Here is a 19,375-nt window from a genome sequence, read left to right on the forward strand (position 1 = left end):
GGGAAAGGGGGACATATTTGGAGCCCCTACCATTCCATTCTGATTTATGTGCATGGCTATTTATGAATGGCTTCTTTTTCATTAGGTGTTTAATTTAAAACAGAACTTGTGACTAAAATAACCCCCAAAGCACAAACTTGAAACATTAACTGTTTAGGGAGATTCAAAAAGTCTTTCAATCACAAGGCTATAGCTGATTATATAGCACATGAAATAATTCATTATTATTTTATGAGATAATTAAGAAAACATTATGGAAAACAGCTTCTACTACTGAATAAAATATAATTTCTGTTTTCAGAATTACAATTTTTGTTGTAAAAATTTCTACCTCAGTGAATGTATTTCTTTTTAATTTTTGAGTAAGGTAAGTTGGAAAGGGTAAGTTTGGGTGTTTAATAAGAAATTTGCAAAGGGAAAGTAAAGGTATTTCTTAATTTCTTGTTCTTTTGGAGATAGTTCTCAGATCTGTAGGCATGACCAAAGACAAAAGTAAATGGAAAGGAACAGTAAATGAGTAATGGTCATAGGAAAAAAAACACACTAAATGGGGTTGTCTGTAATTCCAAGACTTTTAACATCCTTGAGGAAAAGAATGCATGGTAAATAATGCTTTCAGAGTTTATTTAGTAATTTTCTCCCTAAAAATTAAAACAAAAGTGATGTATACAGTTATTCTGAAACAATCTTAAAAGTATTAGCAAAAAGGAACTTGTCTGTTTTATATTTCATGGGGAAAAAGTCTTTACATTTTTCGAATAGCATTCTGTGATTATTTTTAATGGGAAAATAAAATATAGGTGGCTTCTCCAGGAATCAATATCCTCTTTTCTCTATTCTTGGAGTTTTGCAGGCTGATTAATTTGCAGAGGTTGCGTATGATTGCTGCTGAAGTAGAAAGCATTATAGATTCTCTGTTATTCTTCAATCCACTTGGCTGAGGTCTATGGTTCTATCTCTATGTATTTATCTACCTTCCTACGTGGGGTTTAGTACCATAGCACTGGGCCACTCCTAAATGTATTGTGAAAATCTATTGTGCTGAACTCTCAATTCTCTTTCTGTGAATAGGTAACTACTCTTCTTCCTGCCATCCATGCCATCACCATCAATCCCCAGGAGAGCGGTTCTGTGAGGTAAAGTTAATGAGCCAGACAGAAACAGGCATTTAGAAAACAGTTTTGTGTGTATATGGAAGATATATGCAGCTAAGTTTTGAAAGCAAAATGAGGAGGCACGGAAGGTCATAAAATTTATATAATTCATATAGTTATTAAAAAATAAAGACTGAGAGTAAACTTGCTCAACATCTAATGTGTGGTATTCTTAAATGGTTGAATAAAAGAGTTCAATATTTCCAATTTTTAACACCCATGGTGTATTTATTCTCTTGGTAGTGATAGTTGGCTATCAATCAGTCAATCAATCAGCCAATCCTTTATACATATATGTATATATTTTCTTTTAAAGAATGGTTAATTAAATAACTATATCATTATATCCTCTAAGCCACTTTTCCTCCCAAAAGTTTGAGATAGAAATAAAGCATAATGATGTTTTCTGCCCAAACTAGCTAGAAATGCTTTTGATAGATCAGTTATTTAATCAAATATTTACTCTCTATTTGAAATATTTCAACATTAAATACTAAAATTATTTTAAGTCCTTTGACTTTTAAATGCAGGTATATTTGAAGTTGCATAAATGTGTGTTTTCAAAAACAGGGTAAAGTTTGTATAGCTCTAATGGGTAAATTGGTTTACATATAGACTGGGTCAAGTATTATCACATAAAAGTCTTTTAATATACTTGATCCATTTTTTAGTCATATGATGATCACTTACTGTACAGTTTGCTTGAGAGACTGTCAAAACCATGTTTAAATATAAACTATTTAAAGGATGCCCTTTAGAAAGAAAACTTAATTATAACCTAAATATATATATATATTTTCTATACAGAAAGAGATTTATGCTTTAATAATTATGGTGATCTATAAGTAATAAAAATTAAAATGATTTAATTGGTATTTATCGAAAACATTATTATTGAATTCATTATATTTTCTGAAAAGTAAATATAGCATTAAATACTTTAATATAAAGTCTACACATAAAAAATCTGAATTCTTTCCAAGAAACAAATCCAAATCATATTTGTGAATAAACACCATTATGGCTACTGTAAACAGCTGCTTAAGAAATCTGCTCCCAATTAACCTTAAAGATAAATGAAAAACCATCTTCTAAAAATGGACACATTTATTTCTGTAAATATGTAAATTCCTCAACATTTCTACAATGTTGAAATAAACTGTTTTCAATCTATATTTATAGATTGGAGCTGGGAGCAATTTCTCTGTCCTTTATGAACAGCCTTGACTGCGTACTCTGAGTTCAAAACTGCCTTAGATTGTGTCATTTTTTTTGTATACAAAAGGCATTCTAAAATTGTATTATGCATTTATCGTGCTGAAAGAATGACCCTTGCCATGCTTTGTTTACTGAATGTCAAATTTTCATTTGTATTACAGCTGTGTACCATAGTAGCTTCAGTTTTGTATGAAGGGCAAATAATGCACAAAACAGTCAAACCACAGAGCAGTAATTAGTCTGGAAAAGATCAAAGTGTGCTCTTCTAAATCCATCCAATTTGCTCTGGGTGTGCAAAACCAATAGTCTCTCTTTTACTGAGGTCTCTTATTAATTTTTGCTTTCGTTTTTTGCAGTGCAGCTGCTTTACTGTCAATCCAACATCCTGCTTTAAAAAAATCCATTTTGATGCCACAAAATGCAATTTCAATGGGTTTAGAAATAATAACCAGCTTTTTTTTTCACCCCACTTCTAGGAGATAGAAACTTGAAATGAAAGTTTTCAGCATCTGTAAAGTGATGAAAGCAACAGAAGGCATAGCACTATTTGGATTTCCTGCTCTAGAAAAAGCTGAAGAAGAGTGAATTGTAAATATTTCTGCTTTTAATACTTTCAACCAGCACTGTCCTTATCACTATATGTCTATAGCTCTCTTCTTTTTTTATGTCTATTCTCTTTTTTATTGTATTTTTTCCATTGCCATTTGGTGCCCTTATACCTGCTTCCATCCAGCAATCACCATGCTGTTGTCCATGTCCATGAGTCCTTTTTCCTTTTTGCTCAACCCTTCCATCCTCTAACCTCCCTTCTCCCCCTTAGCTGTCATCCTGCTCTCTAACTATGAGTCTGTCTGTTTTGCTTATTAGTTCTGTTTGTTCATTAAATTCCACATATGAGTGAAATCATATGGAATTTGTCTTTCTCTGACTGGCTTATTTCACTTAGCCTCATGCCCTCCTGGTCCATCCATACTTTTGCAAAGGGTGAAACTTTCTTCTATTTTATGGCCACATAGTATTTTATGGTGTAAATGTCCCATAGTTGTTTTATCTACTCATCTATTGGTGGACACTTAGGCTACTTCCATAACTTGGTGATTGTAAATAACACTGCAGTGAACATAGGGGTGCTTATGTTCTTTTGAACTAGTGATTTGGGTTCCTTCAGATATATTCCCAGAAGTGGATTGCTGGGTCTAAAGGCAGATCCATTTTTAAGTTTTTGAGGTACCTCCATACTGCTTTCCACAGTGTCTGCACCAGTCTGCATTCCCACCAATAGTGCACTGAGGTTCCCCTTTCTTCACATCCTGGCCAACACTTGCTGTTTGTTGATTTATTGATGATGGCCATTCTGACAGGTGTGAGATGATATCTCACTGTGGCTTTAATTTGCATTTCTCTGATGACTAGTGATGTTGAGCATCTTTTCATGTATCTGTTGTCCATCTGTATGTCCTCTTTGGAGAAGTGTCTATTCAGATCCTTTGCCCATTTTTATTAATTAAATCTCATCCAGCAGAAAAAGAACTTAAACTGACTAATAGTTTATATCTCTCAGGATGAAAACAGTAAATGACAGTATCAATTGCTATGTTCTTGATGTAATTATTATTTTTTGAGTGATAATGGAAGTGGCAGTTGAGGATGTTAAGTGAATAACACTTGGGAAGGAGAAAAGAATAAAATATTATAACTGGAAATAATGAAGTGTGATCTTAGGGAGTACATTTTAAGTGTAGTGAATGTATTTGTGTCTCCCCTTTTCCATTTTTTTTGTCACTTTTCCTCTCAATCTTCTCTTTGGTAAAAAATAGAGAGAGAAATAAACTTTCTAGTTCACTAATCCCTATTAATTTGGCAGCTTTTTTGTAATTGTTACCTTGAATCCTGTTCAAATATATATAGATATGAGATGTATTTATAAATGTACAATGTATATATATTTATATAAATGTACATTTTATAAATATAAATATATGTAAAATATGTAAGTATTAAATCTACATAAGTATATATTTTAGTAATTTTTTTCACCCAAACAATGAATATTAACATGTATTAGCTGAGTAAATATATTTTTATGTGGCTAGTGTTACAACAATTTTCCTGGCTTTGCAAGAAGCCACTTAAATTTCATTCTGAGTTATAGTCCACTCCAAACATGTGCCAAATATGCTTTATCATTTTTAAAATATTTACTTAACTTTTTTTAATATAGTGATTCAAAATTCAGTTTACTTTGATTCTTGGTTTTGACTGCTACAGTGTCTAAATACAGTATCCTCAAAAGCAAATAGAAGTTCATCATTGTCTATAACTACAACAATTTTTATTTTTCAGTCTCATGTATCAGCTGTTCAAATTTTTTCTTTTTCTAAGTTATATTTTATTGACTATGCTATTACAGTTGTCTCTATTTTTCCTCCTTTTCCCTCCTCCACCCAGCACTTCCCATTATCTCAGGCAATCCCCTTGCTATTGTTCATGTCCATGGGTCATGCATATATGTTTTTTTGCTACTCCATTTCCTATACTGTACTTTACATCTCCATGGTTATTCTGTAACTACTTATTTGTACTTCTTAATGACTTTACCTCTTCACCCATTCTTCCCCATCCCTGTTCCATCTGGCAACCATCAAAAGTCTGTCTGTATCCATGATTCTGTCTCTGTTCTTATTTGCTTAGTTTGTTTTTAAATACCATTGTTGATAAATATGTATTTTTTGCCATATTATGGTTCATAGTTTTGATCTTCTCTTTTCCTTAAAAAGTACCTTTAACATTTCATGTAATGGTAGTTTGATGATGATGAACTCCTTTAGTTTTTTCTTGTCTGGAAAGCTATTTATCTGCTCTTCAATTTTAAATGATAGCTTTGCTGGGTAGAGGAATCTTGGCTATAGATCCTTGCTTCCCATGACTTTGAATATTTCTTGCTAATTCCTTCTAGCCTGCAAAGTTTCTTTTGAGAAATCAGCTGACAGTCTTATGAGAACTCCATGTAGGAAACTATCTGCTTTTCTTTTGCTGCTTTTAAGATTGCCTTTTTATCTTAACCTTTGGCATTTTAATTATCATGTGTGCTGGAGTGGACCTCTTTGCTTCCATCTTGTTTGGGACTTTGCTTCCTGAACTTGCATGTCTATTTCCTTTACCAAATAAGGGAAGTTTACTTTCATTATTTTTTCAAATAGATTTCTAATTTCTTGCTCCTTCTCTTCTCTTATTGGCACCCCTATGATGCAAATGTTCTGGACCTTTTGAAGTTGTCTCAGAGGCTGCTTACACTATCCTCATTTTTTTGGATTCTTTTTTCTTCTGATTGGTTGTTTTTTGCTTCCTTAGGTTCCAAGTCATTTACTAGATTCTTGGCTTCATCCACTCTACTGTTGTTTCCCTGCAATTGTACTTTATTTGTATTAGTGTATCCTTCATTTCTGACTGGATCTTTTTTATGCTGCTAAGGTCCTCACTAAGTTCCTTGAGCTTCCTTATAACCAGCGTTTGAATTCTGCATCTGATATATTGCTTATCTCCCTTTTGTTTAGGTCTTTTTCTGAAGTTTTGTTCTGTTTCTTCCTTTGGGTTATGTTTTTTTTTTTTTTTCTGTCTCCTTGTTTTGGCAGTCTCCCTGTGTTTGTTTCTATGTATTAGGTAGGGCTGCTTTGACTCTGTGTCTTGGTAGAGTGGCCTAATGTAGTAGGTGTCTTGTAGGATCCACTGGCACAGCCTCCCCTATCACCCAAGCTGGGTACTTGCGCTGTGTGCTTCATGGGGCTGAGTACGCCTTCCTCTCAGTTGAAACTTGTTGTTGGCAGGATTTAACCAGGCCAGTCAGCTTCAAGGATTGGCTGTGGCCACTGACCACCAAACTCCTCCCTCTGGGGGGGGGGGGGGTCAGCTGTGCAGGGGCAGGGACTGATAGTGCTCTGACGTGGTGGTCTGTAGCTGTCTACCAGGTGCTGGCTCTGGGGTTTCCTGGGTGGTTCAGGCTCACATCAGCCCTAACCTGTGTTTTGTCTGAGGTGCCCCACCTGAGCTATAAAGCGATCTGATATGGCTGCATGGAGATTCCCAGGCAAAGCCAAGCTGTGAATCTAAGCTGGCTATTGCTAGTGCTGGGCCTGGGGCTAAGCCGTTGCTTGTTTGATAGTATTTAGGAAGTTATGAAGCATGAGCCAAGACCAGCCATTCATATGGAAAAGCAGCTTGGGTGGTCTATAAGTTGGGCAAGTCAGAGTGTCTGGAGATCTCCAAGGTGGGTCAAACAGTGTTAGCCAAGTTGATGGAGTCCCAGATATGGCACAAGCTTACCAGCTTTTTGGGGGGAGGGTTTAGAAAAGGGACAATGGCCTCTGCTTACCTTGATGCCAGACAGTTCAGTTTCTCCTTATATGCCAGTGGTGCCTTTTAAGCTGCTACCCCACTTCTGGAGTTCAGAGGGAGCAAGTAAGAGTAGGTAAGTTTGTGTGTGGGTTCTTTAAGAGAGACTGCTTGGGACTCCAGAAATGTCTTCCACCTACTCAATCTCCTCTGGTTTTTGGAGCCAGAAGATATGGTGACTTATCTTCCTGGCACTGGAAACCTGGGGTGCAGGGCCTAGTGTGGGGCTGGGACTCCTCACTCCTGAGATATCTCTCCCTAATTTCTATCCACCAGACATGGTTGTAGGACTCGCCCTTTCTACATCTGCACCCCTCCTGCTAGTCTGGATGGATGTGGTTTCTTTAATTCTGTAGTTGTCAGCCTTTTATTCAACTCAGTTTCTGATGGTTCTGAGTGATGGTTGTTCTATATTTTAGTTGTATTTTTTATGTGGTTGTGCAAAGACGTGAGCCGTGTCTACCTACATCACCATCTTGACTGGAAATCCTCAAATCTTTTTCTTCTCTGAAATTTGGTAAGGAATTTCCATCTTCCATAATTCAATTAATTGTTCTTATGAACTAATTAAAAAATGTTACATTTCAATATTTTTTTTAAAAAAACACTCCTCTGAAACTTTATTTACAAAATCTTAGAACAAGTTAGAAAATTTCATTTTTATGTTGTTAAGTGTGCAGATAGACATGAGGACTACACTTTCACATATGCTCTGTCCATACATGCTTCTTTTGAAAAGCAGTTGCTTTGTCACTCATTGTTAAGCTTTCACCTTTATTCTGAACAGAGAGACTAAGTTTGTTGTTTATTAAACATAAATTTTAAGAGCAGTTTTAGGTTTACAACAAAACTGAGGGGAAGGTATAAAGATTTCCCATATAACCCCTCCTGTCGCATATGCTTCCTCTATTATCAACATCACTCATCAGAACAGTGTGCTTTTTACCAGAGATGAGTCTACATTGACATATCATAATAGCCAAATCCCACATTTTACCTTAGAGTTAACTGTTGATGTTGTACATTCTATGGGTTTAGAGAAATGTAAAATAATATGTACCCATTATTATATCATACAGAGTATTTTTAGTTCCCTGAAAATCCTCTTTGTTCTGCATATTCATCTCTCCCTCAACCACCATCTCTGGCAACCACTGACCTTTTCATTGTGTCCATAGTTTTGCTTTTTCCGGATATCATATAGTTGGAACCTTACAGTATGTACCCTTTTTGGACTGGTTTCTTTTACTTATTAATATGCATTTACTCCATGTCTTTTCATGGCTTGATAGCTCATTTATTTTTAGTACTAAATAATATTCCTTTGTCTGAATGTAACATTTATTTATCCATTCACCTACTGAAGGATATCCTGGTTGCCCCCATGGTTTGACAATTATGAATAAAGCTAATATAAATATCACTGTGCAGATTTTTGTGTGGACATAAGTTTTCAACTCCTTTGATTAAATACCAAGAATTGTGATTACTGGATCTGATGGTATGAGTATGTTTAGTTTTGTAGGCACCAAGCGGTCTTCCAAAGTGACTCACCATTTTGCATTCCCATCAGCAATAAATAAGAGTTTCTGTTATTCCACATTCTAGCCAGCATGTAGTGTTGTCAGTGTTGTGGATTTTGGTCATTATAACAGGTATGTTCTGACATTTCATTGTTGTTGGCATTCTAATTATATGTCTTGGTATGAATTTCTTTGCGCCCACCTTATTTAAGACCCTCTGCTGTTCCTAGACTTGTGTGCCTATTTACTTCACCAGGTTAAGGAAGTTTTCTGTCATATTTTTTCAAATAGGTTTTCAACTCCTTGCTGTCTTTCTTCTTCCACCATACCCATGATGTGAATAATGATACACTTAGTGTTGTCACAGAGGTCTCTTAAATTATCCTCATTTTTAAAAATTCTTTTTTCTTTTTGCTGTTTTGATTGGGTGTTTTATGCTACCTATCTTCCATATCACTGACTCCATCCTCTCCTTTATTTAATCTACTGTTGATCCCTTCTAGTGTATTTTTCATTTCAGTTATTGTATTCTTCATTTCTTTTTAAAATTATATTTATTTATTTTTAGAGAGAGGGGAAGGTAGGGAGGGAGAGAGGGTGAGAAACATCAATGTGTGAGAGAAACATTGATTGGTGCCTCTTGTACACCCCAACTGGGGACTTGGATGACAACCCGGGCATGTGCCTTGTCTAGGAATTGAACTGATGAACCTTCAGTTTGCAGGATGATGCCCAACCCACTGAGCCATACTAGTCAGGACTGTATTCTTCATTTCTGACTGTCCATTTTTATGTTTTCTATCTATTCACTGAAGTTCTCCCTGAATTCTTCCCCTAAGTTCATTGAGCATCTTTTTTTTTTTTAAAGATTTTATTTATTTATTTATTTATTTTTAGAGAGGAAAGGGAGGGAGAGAGAGAGAGAGAGAGAGAGAGAGAGAGAGAGAGAGAGAGAGAGAGAGAAACATCAATGTGTGGTTGCTGGGGGTTCTGGTCTGCAACCCAGGAATGTACCCTGGCCGGGAATCGAACCTGGGACACTTTGGTTCCCAGCCCGCACTCAATCCGCTGAGCTACGCCAGCCAGGGGCGAGCATCTTTATATACACTGTTTTGAACTCTGTACCTGGTAGACTGTGTCTCTCCATTTTGTTTAGTTAATTTTTCCCAGAGTTTTGTTTGTTTTTTCTTTTTTTCTGTCCATTTTGTTCTTTTTTTTTGTGGTGGTGGGGGCATGTTTTTTTTGTCTTGTAATTTTGGCCACTTCCCTGTGTTTGTTTCTATGTATTAAGTAGTGCTTCTATATCTCTTAATCTTGGTAGATTGGCCTTATGTAGTAGGTGTCTTATGAGGCAGAGTGGTACAGCCTCCTTGGTCACCTGAGTGGGGCACTTCAGGTACACCATATTGAGCACCTTTTTAAATGCTTATTTGCCATGTACCTGTCTTCTTTGGTGAGGTGTGTGTTCAGATTTTTTGCCCATTTTTCAATCAAGTTGTTTTCTTGTTGTTAAGTCTTTAAGATTCTTTGTATATTTTGGATTAGCCAAGATGGAGGTGTAGGTAGACATACTTTGCCTCCTCACACAACCAGATGAAGGACAAGTTTAAAAACAAAAACAACCAAAACTGCCAGAAAATTGAATGGTATGGAAATTCAACAACCAAGGAATTAAAGAAGAAACATTCATCCAGACTGGTAGGAGAGTGGAGACAGGCAGCTGGGACAGAGAGGACTTGTGGCAAGGTGGATTGGAGGACCGGTGTGGACAAGGCAGGTGGTCCCACATTTGCGTGCGGTTAACTGGGAAGAACACCTGGGGAGCGACAGAGACTGCACAACCCAGGGTTCTAGCCCAGGGAAATAAAGCCTCAAAACCTCTGGTGGTAATTACCTGTGGGGGTTGTGGCAGCGGGAGAAACTCCCAGACTCACGGGAGATTTCACTGGAGAGACCTACGTGTCCCAGAACATGCACAAACACACCGAGCTTGGAATCAGCACCAGAAGGACCCAATTTGCTCGTGGATAGTGGGGGAAGTGACTGAAAGCTGGCCCAGAGCTGAACAACCAACATTGTTCCCTCTCAGACTCCTCTCCAACATACAGTACCACAGTGCAGCAAAGAGGGTTGCCCCACCCTGGTAGGTACCTAAGGCTTCACCTCTTACAACATAACAGGTACACTGAAACAAAGAAATATGGTCCTAATGAAAGAACAGATCAAAGCTCCAAAAATAGAATGAAACAATGAAGAGATAGCCAACTTATAAGATGCACAGTTCTAAACACTCGTAATCAGGATGCTTGCAGAAATGGTTGAGTATGGTCACAAAATACAAGAAAAAGTGAAGGTTATGAAAAGTGAAATGAAGAGAAATATACAGGGAACCAACAATGATGGGAAGGAAACCAGGACTCAAATCAATGATTTGGAGCAGAAGGAAGAAAGAAACATTCAACCAGAACAGAATGAAGAAACAAGAATTCAAAAAGAATAAGGAGAGGCTTAGGAACCTCCTGGACAATGTGAATGTTCCAACATTGGAATCATAGGGTTGCCAGAAGGAGAATAGGAGGAGCAAGAAATTGAAAACTTATTGGAAAACATAATGAAGGAGAACTTCCCCAATCTGGCAAAGGAAATAGACTTCCAAGAAGTCCAGGAAGCTCAGAGAGTCCCAAAGAAGTTGGATCCAAGGAAGCACACACCAAGACACAAAATAATTACATTACTCAAGATTAAAGAGAAGGAGAGAATCTTCAAAGCAGCAAGAGAAAAGGAGAAAGTTACCTACAAAGGAGTTCCCATCAGACTGTCAGCTGATTTCTCAAAAGAACCTTGCAAGCAAGAAGGGGTTGTAAAGAAGTATTCCAAGTCGTGAAAGGCAAAGACCTACATCCAAGATTATGCTGTCCAGCAAAGCTATCATTTGGAATGGAAGGGCAGATAAAGTGCTTCCCAGATAAGGTCAAGTTAAAGGAGTTCAACATCACCAAGCTCTTATTACATGAAATGTTAAAGGGACTTACCTAAGAAAAAGAAGATGATCAAAAATATGAACAGTAAAATGATGACAAACTGATAACTATCAACAACTGAACCTAAAAACAAAAACAAACTTAGGAAATGAGTAGAACAAGAATAGAATCACAGAAATGGAGATCACATGGAGGGTTACCAGAGGTGGGGGGAGCAGGGAGAATGGGCAAAAAGGTATAGAGAATAAGAAGCATAAATGGTAGGTACAAAATAGACAGGGGGAGGTCAAGAATAGTAAGGGAAATGGAAAAGCCAAAGAACTTATATGTACAACCCATGGCCATTAACTAAGGAGGGAGGGATACTGGGAGTGGGGGTTCAGGGCAGAGAGGAATAAAGCAGGGAAAAATGGGACAACTGTTACAGCACAATCAATAAAATATATTTTTTAAAATAAAATTCTTTGTATATTTTGGATAACATTCCTTTAACACATGGTATCTTTTACAATAATTTTCTCCAGTCTGTGGCTTGTCTTCTAATTCTCTTGATATTGTCTTTTGCTGAGGAGAATTTTTTCTTGTGGAGAATATATTTGATGTTATATGTAAAATGATATCACCAGGAAGTATTACTAGGACTTTTATAGCTTTTTGCTTTACATAGGTCTATAATCTGTTTTGAACTAATTTTTGTGAAAGGTGTGTGTCTAGGTTAATGTTTTTGCATGTAGATGTCCAGTTCTGGCGCCATTTGTTGAAAAGACTATCTTTACTTCATTGTGTTGCCTTTGCTCCTTTATCAAAGATCTGTTGACTGTATTTATGAGGATCTCATTCTGGGTTCTCTATTCTGTTCATTGACCTAGTTGTCTGTTCTTGCCCATACATACTGTCTTCATTACTGTAGCTTTATTGTATGTCTTAAAGTTGGGAATCATCAGTTCTCTACTTTGTTCTCTCTTTCAATAATTGTGTAGGTTAGTCTCTGTCTTTTACCTTTCCATAAAAATTTTATATCTGTTTGTCAGTACCCATAAAAAAATTTGCTGGGATTTTGGTGTTCAATTAATTTTTTTTAAATCTTCTAGGTAGCAGTTGGACCCAAAGGGGTCTACATCAAGGCACAACATAATTAAAATGACAAGGCTTAGAGACAAGGAGAGAATCCTAAAAGTTGCAAGAGAAGAGCAGATAGTTACATATAAGGGAAGACCCATTAGACTGTCATCTGATTTCCCAGCCAAAACATTTCAGGCCAGAAGAGAGTGGTAGGAAATATTCAAGGTGATGGAAAGCAAGGACCTACAAAATGGCTACTTTACCCAGCAAGACTATCATTTAAAATGAGGGAGAGAAAGGAGTTTTTCAGACAAGAAAAAGCTAAAGGAGTCTGTTATACTAAACCAGTACTTCATCAAATGTTAAAGGGCTTGTTTTAAGAAAAAGAAGAAGACATGGAGACAAAAGAGAGAACAGTGTCTAACAATAAAATGGTACTAAATATGTATCTATCAATAATCACCTTACATGTAGATGCCTTAAATGCTCCAACCAAAAGACACAGGGTAGATGAATTGATAAACAAACAAGACACATACATATGTTGCTTCTAAGAGATCCACTTCATATTGAAAGATACACACAAACTATAAGTAAAGGTATGGAAAAAGATATTTCATGCAAATGGCAAGAATAAAAAGGTGGGATGGCAGTACTTATATCAGACAAAACAGACTTTAAAACCAAGGCTATAGTAAGGGACAAAGAAGGACACTACATCATGATAATGGAAACAATCCAACAAGAGGATACAACCCTAGTAAACATTTATGTATCCAACATAGGAGTTCCTAAATATGTGAAGCAAATCTTGATGGACATAAAAAGAGAGACTGACAGACACAATAATAGTTGGGGATTTTCACAACCTATTGGCTTCAATGGATAGATATGTCAGACAAGAAATCAACAAGGAGGCAACAGTCTAAAATGACACACTAGAGCAAATGGATTTAATTGATATCTTCAGAGCATTTTACCCAAAGAAGCAGAATATACATACTTTTCCAGTGCACAGAGAACATTTTCTAGGATAGACCACATGTTAGGACACAAAACAAGCCTCAATAAATTTAAGAAGATTAAAATCACATGAAGCATCTTCTCTGACCACAATGCTCTGAAACTAGAAATCAGTCATAAGAAGAACACTGAAAAACACTCAAAGACATGGAAGCTAAATAATATGTTATTAAACAATGAATGAGTCAACAATGAGATAAAGGAAGAAATCAAAAGATATCTTGAAACATATGAAAATGAGGACACAACAATCCAAAATCTGTGGGATACTGGGAAAGCAATCCTAAGAGGGAAATTCATAGCATTACAGGCCTATCTCCAAACATACACACACACACACAAAACCAGAAAAAAGCTCAAAAAAACAATCTAACTTTAGAGTTAAAGGAAGTTGAAAAAATACCACCAAAAAAGCCCAAGCTGAGTACAAGTAAGGAAATAACAAAGATTGGAGCAGAAATAAATGAAATAGAGTCTTAAAAAATGATATAAAAGATCAATGACTCCAACAGCTGGTTCTTTGAAAAGATAAACAAGATTGACAAGCCTTTAACTAAACTTATCAAGAAAAAAAGAAAGAAGACCCATATAAGTAAAAGCAGAAGTAAAAGAGGAGAAGTAACAACTGACACCAAATTAGTACAAAGGATGTAAAAAAATATTATGAACAACTATATGCCAACAAACAGGACAACCTGGATAAAATAGACAAATTCTTAGAAATGCATGATGTTCCAAAACTAAATAAAAAAGAATCTGAGAATCTGAATACACAGATTACACCTAGTAAATTGAAGCAGTAATTAAAAAACTCCAAACAAACAAAAGTGATAGACCAGATTGCTTTTGTCTTCACAGAGGAATTTTACTAAACATTCCAAGAAGAATTACACCTCTCCTTCTCAAACTACTTCATAAAATTCAAGAGGAGAAAAGGTTCTCAAACTTATTCTATGAAGCCAGCATTTGCCTAATGCCAAAAGCAGATAAAGGCACTACAAATAGAGAAAATTATAAGCCAATATCCCTGATAAACATTGATGCTAAAATCCTCAACAAAATATTAATTAGCAAACCAAATAGAGCAATGCATCAAAAAGATCATATACCATGATCAAGTGGGATTTACTCTGGGAATGAAAGTTTGGTATAATATTCCCAAATCAATAAATGTAATTCACCACATAAACAAAATGAAGGATAAAAACCACATGATGATATAAATAGATGTAGGAAAAGCGTTTGATAAAATCCAGTACCCACTTATGATAAAGATGTTCAGCAAAGTGGGAACAGAGGAAACATACCTAAACCTAATGAAGGCCATATATGACAAACACACTGCCAGCATCATACTCAAAGGGCAAAAATTACAAGCATTCCCCTTAAAATTGGGAACAAAATGGTGATGTCTATTTTCACCTCTCTTATTCAACAGAGTACTGGAAGTCTTAGCCACAGCAATCAGACAAGAAGAAATAAAAGGCATCCAAATTAGAAAGGAAGAAGTAAAACTGTCTTCATTTGCAGATAACATGATACTGTACAGAGAACCCCAAAGATTCCACCAAGAAACTACTATGAATTATAAATGATTTCAGCAAAATTGCAAGATACAACATTAATATCTGGAAATCAGTTGCATTTTTATATGACAGTTACAAACTAACAGAAAGGGAAATTAAGAAAACAACTTCCTTTACAATTGCTTCAAAAAGAATAAAATACTTAGGAACAAGCCTAACCAAGGATGTAAAAGACCTGTACTTAGAAATTATAAGATACTGAAGAAAGAAATTGAAGAAGATACAAATAAGTGGAAGCACATACCGTGTTCATAGATAGGAATACATAACATCATTAAAATGTCCATACTATCCAAAGCAATCTATAGATTCAATGCAATTTTTCTCAAGATTCCAATGACATATTACACAGAACTAGAACAAATATTTAAAAAATTTATATGGAACCACAAAAGTCCCCACATAGCAACAGAGATCCTAAGAAAGAAGAACAAAGTTGGAGGAATCAAGCTGCCTAATATCAAACTATACTATAAGGCCACAGTAATCAAAATGGTATGATATTGGAATAAAAAGAGTCATAAAGATCAATGGAACAGAATTGAGAAGCCAGAAATAACCCCACACCTTTATAGTCAATTAACATTTGACAGAGGAAGCAAGCACATACAATGGGCTAAGATAGTTTACTCAGTTTACTCAAATGTTGTTGGGAAAACTGGACAGATATGTGCAGAAAATGAAACTAGATCACTTTCTTACACAATACACAAGAATACATTCAAAATTGGTTAAAGATTTAAATGTTAGACCCAAAACCATAAAAATCCCAGAAGAAAATATAGGCAGCAAAATCTCAGACATTGCTTGTAGCAAAATTTTATTGGACATATCTCCCCAGGTGAGGGACACAAAAGAAAAAATAAACAAATGGGACTACATCAAACCAAAAAGTTTTTTTTCATAGCAAAGGAAATAATCACAAAATAAAAAGAAAACCAACAGAATGGGAGAACATATTTGTTGATACATCTGATAAAGGATTAATATCCAATATTTACAAAGTACTTACAAACTCAACACCAAAACAAAACAAAACAAAATGAAACAATACACACTACCCAATTACAACCCAATTACAAAGTAGGTAAAGGACCTGAATAGACACTTCTCCAAAGAGGACATACAGATGGACAACAGATACATGAAAAGATGCTCAACATCACTAGTCATCAGAGAAATGCAAATTAAAGCCACAGTGAGATATCATCTCACACCTGTCAGAATGGCCATCATCAATAAATCAACAAACAGCAAGTGTTGGCCAGGATGTGAAGAAAGGGGAACCTCAGTGCACTATTGGTGGGAATGCAGACTGGTGCAGACACTGTGGAAAGCAGTATGGAGGTACCTCAAAAACTTAAAAATGGATCTGCCTTTAGACCCAGCAATCCACTTCTGGGAATATATCTGAAGGAACCCAAATCACTAGTTCAAAAGAACATAAGCACCCCTATGTTCACTGCAACGTTATTTACAATCACCAAGTTATGGAAGCAGCCTAAGTGTCCACCAATAGATGAGTAGATAAAACAACTATGGGACATTTACACCATAGAATACTATGTGGCCATAACATAGAAGAAAGTTTCACCCTTTGCAAAAGTATGGATGGACCAGGAGGGCATGAGGCTAAGTGAAATAAGCCAGTCAGAGAAAGACAAATTCCACATGATTTCACTCATATGTGGAATCTAATGAACAAACAGAACTAACAAGCCAAATAGAGACAAACTCAGAGAGCAGGATGACAGCAAAGTGGGGGAGATTGGGGATGGAAGGACTGAGCAAAAACTAAAATGGACTCATGGACATGGACAACAGTGTGGTAAATGTGGGGGTGGGAGTATAAGAGGACTGAATGGTAATGGGAAAAAATACAGTAAAAAAGTTTAAAAAATAGGTAGTATGCTAATGATAATTTATTCTCATAAAAATGGTAAGCAAATTTTGGGCATTTGTGTCTGTAAAAGAAAAATATGTAACTCATTTTTAAATATAAAAGTTTGTTTCAAGTTCTTTGTCATAAGATAACAAATCTCTGTGTAATACCTCAGATTTGCATGATTTTTTACCTCACTCAAAAGGTGATTTAAGAATACTATAAGGATGTAGGCTATGTTTTAAAGTCTTTGTTTTTCTAAAATTTAATACCATCCATGAAATGTTCACCTGGGTTCACCATTTTTGCACCCAAGTTGCTTATAATGATGTAGGCAGTGACCTCTTCTTCCCTGCCTCTTTTAGTGAAGTTTATATTTATATGCAGAAGTTCCTTAACATTGTGATTTTAAAAGATGTCAAAACTAATGAGAATATATATTCTCCATTACATTTTACTTTATTGGCTCACAAAAAAAGTTGTTTTTCTGATTCCCAAATAAAAAGAACGGCCTGCAGATAATTTTTGGGCCACTTTATTAAGTCCCCAGTTTTTACATTGTGAATGGGAAGATTAATGTACTTGATCTTTAGCCTTCAGCCAGGTACAAAGGAGGGAACTCTGCCTCTATATAAGGAATTTTGGGGCCTTTTATGGCCTTTTTCTCATAGCACTTAGGGCCCCCCACCTGCGTTCCTTTCTTCTTCTGCTGCTACCCAGCTGCCTGGATCAGGCAATGCCCTGGGTTGTGGAGACCTGAAAAGCACCAGTGGCTACCAGGTGCTCAGCAGCTACCTAGAGGACAAAAGCTTCATCAGGGGGTATATGGCATTAAAGGCAGATGTGGCAATATTTGAAGCAGTCTCCAGCCTACCACCTGCCAACCTGCATCATGCCTTCTGCTGGTATAATCACATTAAGTCTTACACAAAGGAAAAGGCCAACCTGCCAGGAGTGTAGAAAACTTGGGGCAAGTATGGCCCTGCCAATGTGGAAGACACCACAGGAAGTGCAGCTACAGATAGTAAAGAGGATAATGACATCAATCTCTATGGAAGTGACAAGAAGGAAGCACACAAAGCAGCCAAGAGGCAAAGAGAAGAAAGCTTTGCACAGTGTGAGTAAAAGAAGGCTAAAAACCTGCACTTGTTGCCAAGTCTCCCATCTCATCAGATGTGAAACTTTGGGACAAGTGGGCTATGGTAAAATTAGAGGAGTGTGTCAGAAGCATTCAAGCAGGCAGCTTGGTCTGGGGCTCTTCCATACTAGTTCCAGGGGGGGTATGGAATTAAAAAACTTCAAATATAGTGTGTAAAGATGATAAATTTGAAACAGATATGCTGAAGGGGCTGATCACTTTTTAAAAAAATTATCACTTAAAAAATTATCCTCACTTAAGGACATTTTTCTCATTGCTTTTAAAGAGAGAGGAAGGGAGAGAAAAACATTGATGCAAGAGAGAAGCATCCTTTCATAGGTGCCTGGACCAGGGATGGAATCTGCAACCTAGCTATGTGCCCTGATGGGGAATCTAACCAGAAACCTTTTGGTTACAGGAGGATGCCCCAACCAACTGAGCCACACTGTGGCTAAATCAAAAAGGCCAGGTTGTCTTTTGAGGACTATGTGCAGTCCATGGACATGACTGCTTTCAACAATATATAAAATCTATCGGGGATCATCGCTATTAAATAAAAGCTATGAAAGACAAAAAAAAGTTGATTTTCATATATTTCATTATTGACACAGAGTCTAAAAAAATATCAAGAGCAAAAACATGTTAGAAACAAGTAACAACAATTTTATCTGACCGTTTGACAAAATAAGGCATGGCAGAAATGAGGAAAGGAAGGAAGGACTGATCCAATAAAGGGGGTGTTATCAAGCAGGTTCCTGCTGTGGGCTCCTGGGACTCACTCCCCCTGGTGAGCCCGGGAGCCAGTGCAGAATTTTTCTGAGTTGTTCTCCTCCAGGCACAGTCAATAATCTCCTTTTTTAGACTGTCGTTGGCTAGACATCAATCACCAAGTACTTCTGATCTACCTATTTGGGGATCTAGAACCCTCAGGTGTAGGGATACATGTTTTACAGCAAGTGCAGTGCTGAGGTGCAGGAGAGCACATGAGGAAGGTATGGAAATCCAGTCACTGCATTGTTTGCTGAAGTCACTGTACTGGCCTTCCGAGTGCTTTTGACCATGCTTCCTAAGACAGAAAGGAAAACAAAATTTACTATTATTAAGTAAAATCCCTCAAAAGTAGGCTTTATTAATCTTTAATAAATTCAGTAAAATTTTGTAAGGTTTTCATATACTAGATGTAAACCCATATCTTAATCATATATTATGTATCATTGATATAAATAATTATATAATATATATCATTGATGTGTATTGATATATATATTTTAACAGACTAGAATGTATTGTCACTATTTTTACCCAACAGAGAGTATGAAATGAGTAGAATGATCAGCTCAGCCTTTGTCTTAGCTTTCACTGTGCTTACCCTATTAGTGTTATCTCTAGTTTAAAGTGTCTTTGAAGAGATCTTTACTC

At 36.3% G+C, this 19,375-nt stretch overlaps 1 pseudogene; it reads left to right on the top strand.

Moving 5' to 3' along the window:
- Positions 1-476: 476 nt before the first annotated feature.
- LOC123825122 lies at positions 477-18,483 on the top strand (annotated as a pseudogene).
- Positions 18,484-19,375: the final 892 nt, after the last annotated feature.

This window comes from Phyllostomus hastatus, unplaced genomic scaffold (assembly GCF_019186645.2).
Source record: "Phyllostomus hastatus isolate PE091 unplaced genomic scaffold, TTU_PhHast_1.1 phas_contig_62, whole genome shotgun sequence".
In the NCBI taxonomy this organism is placed as follows: Eukaryota; Metazoa; Chordata; class Mammalia; order Chiroptera; family Phyllostomidae; genus Phyllostomus; species Phyllostomus hastatus.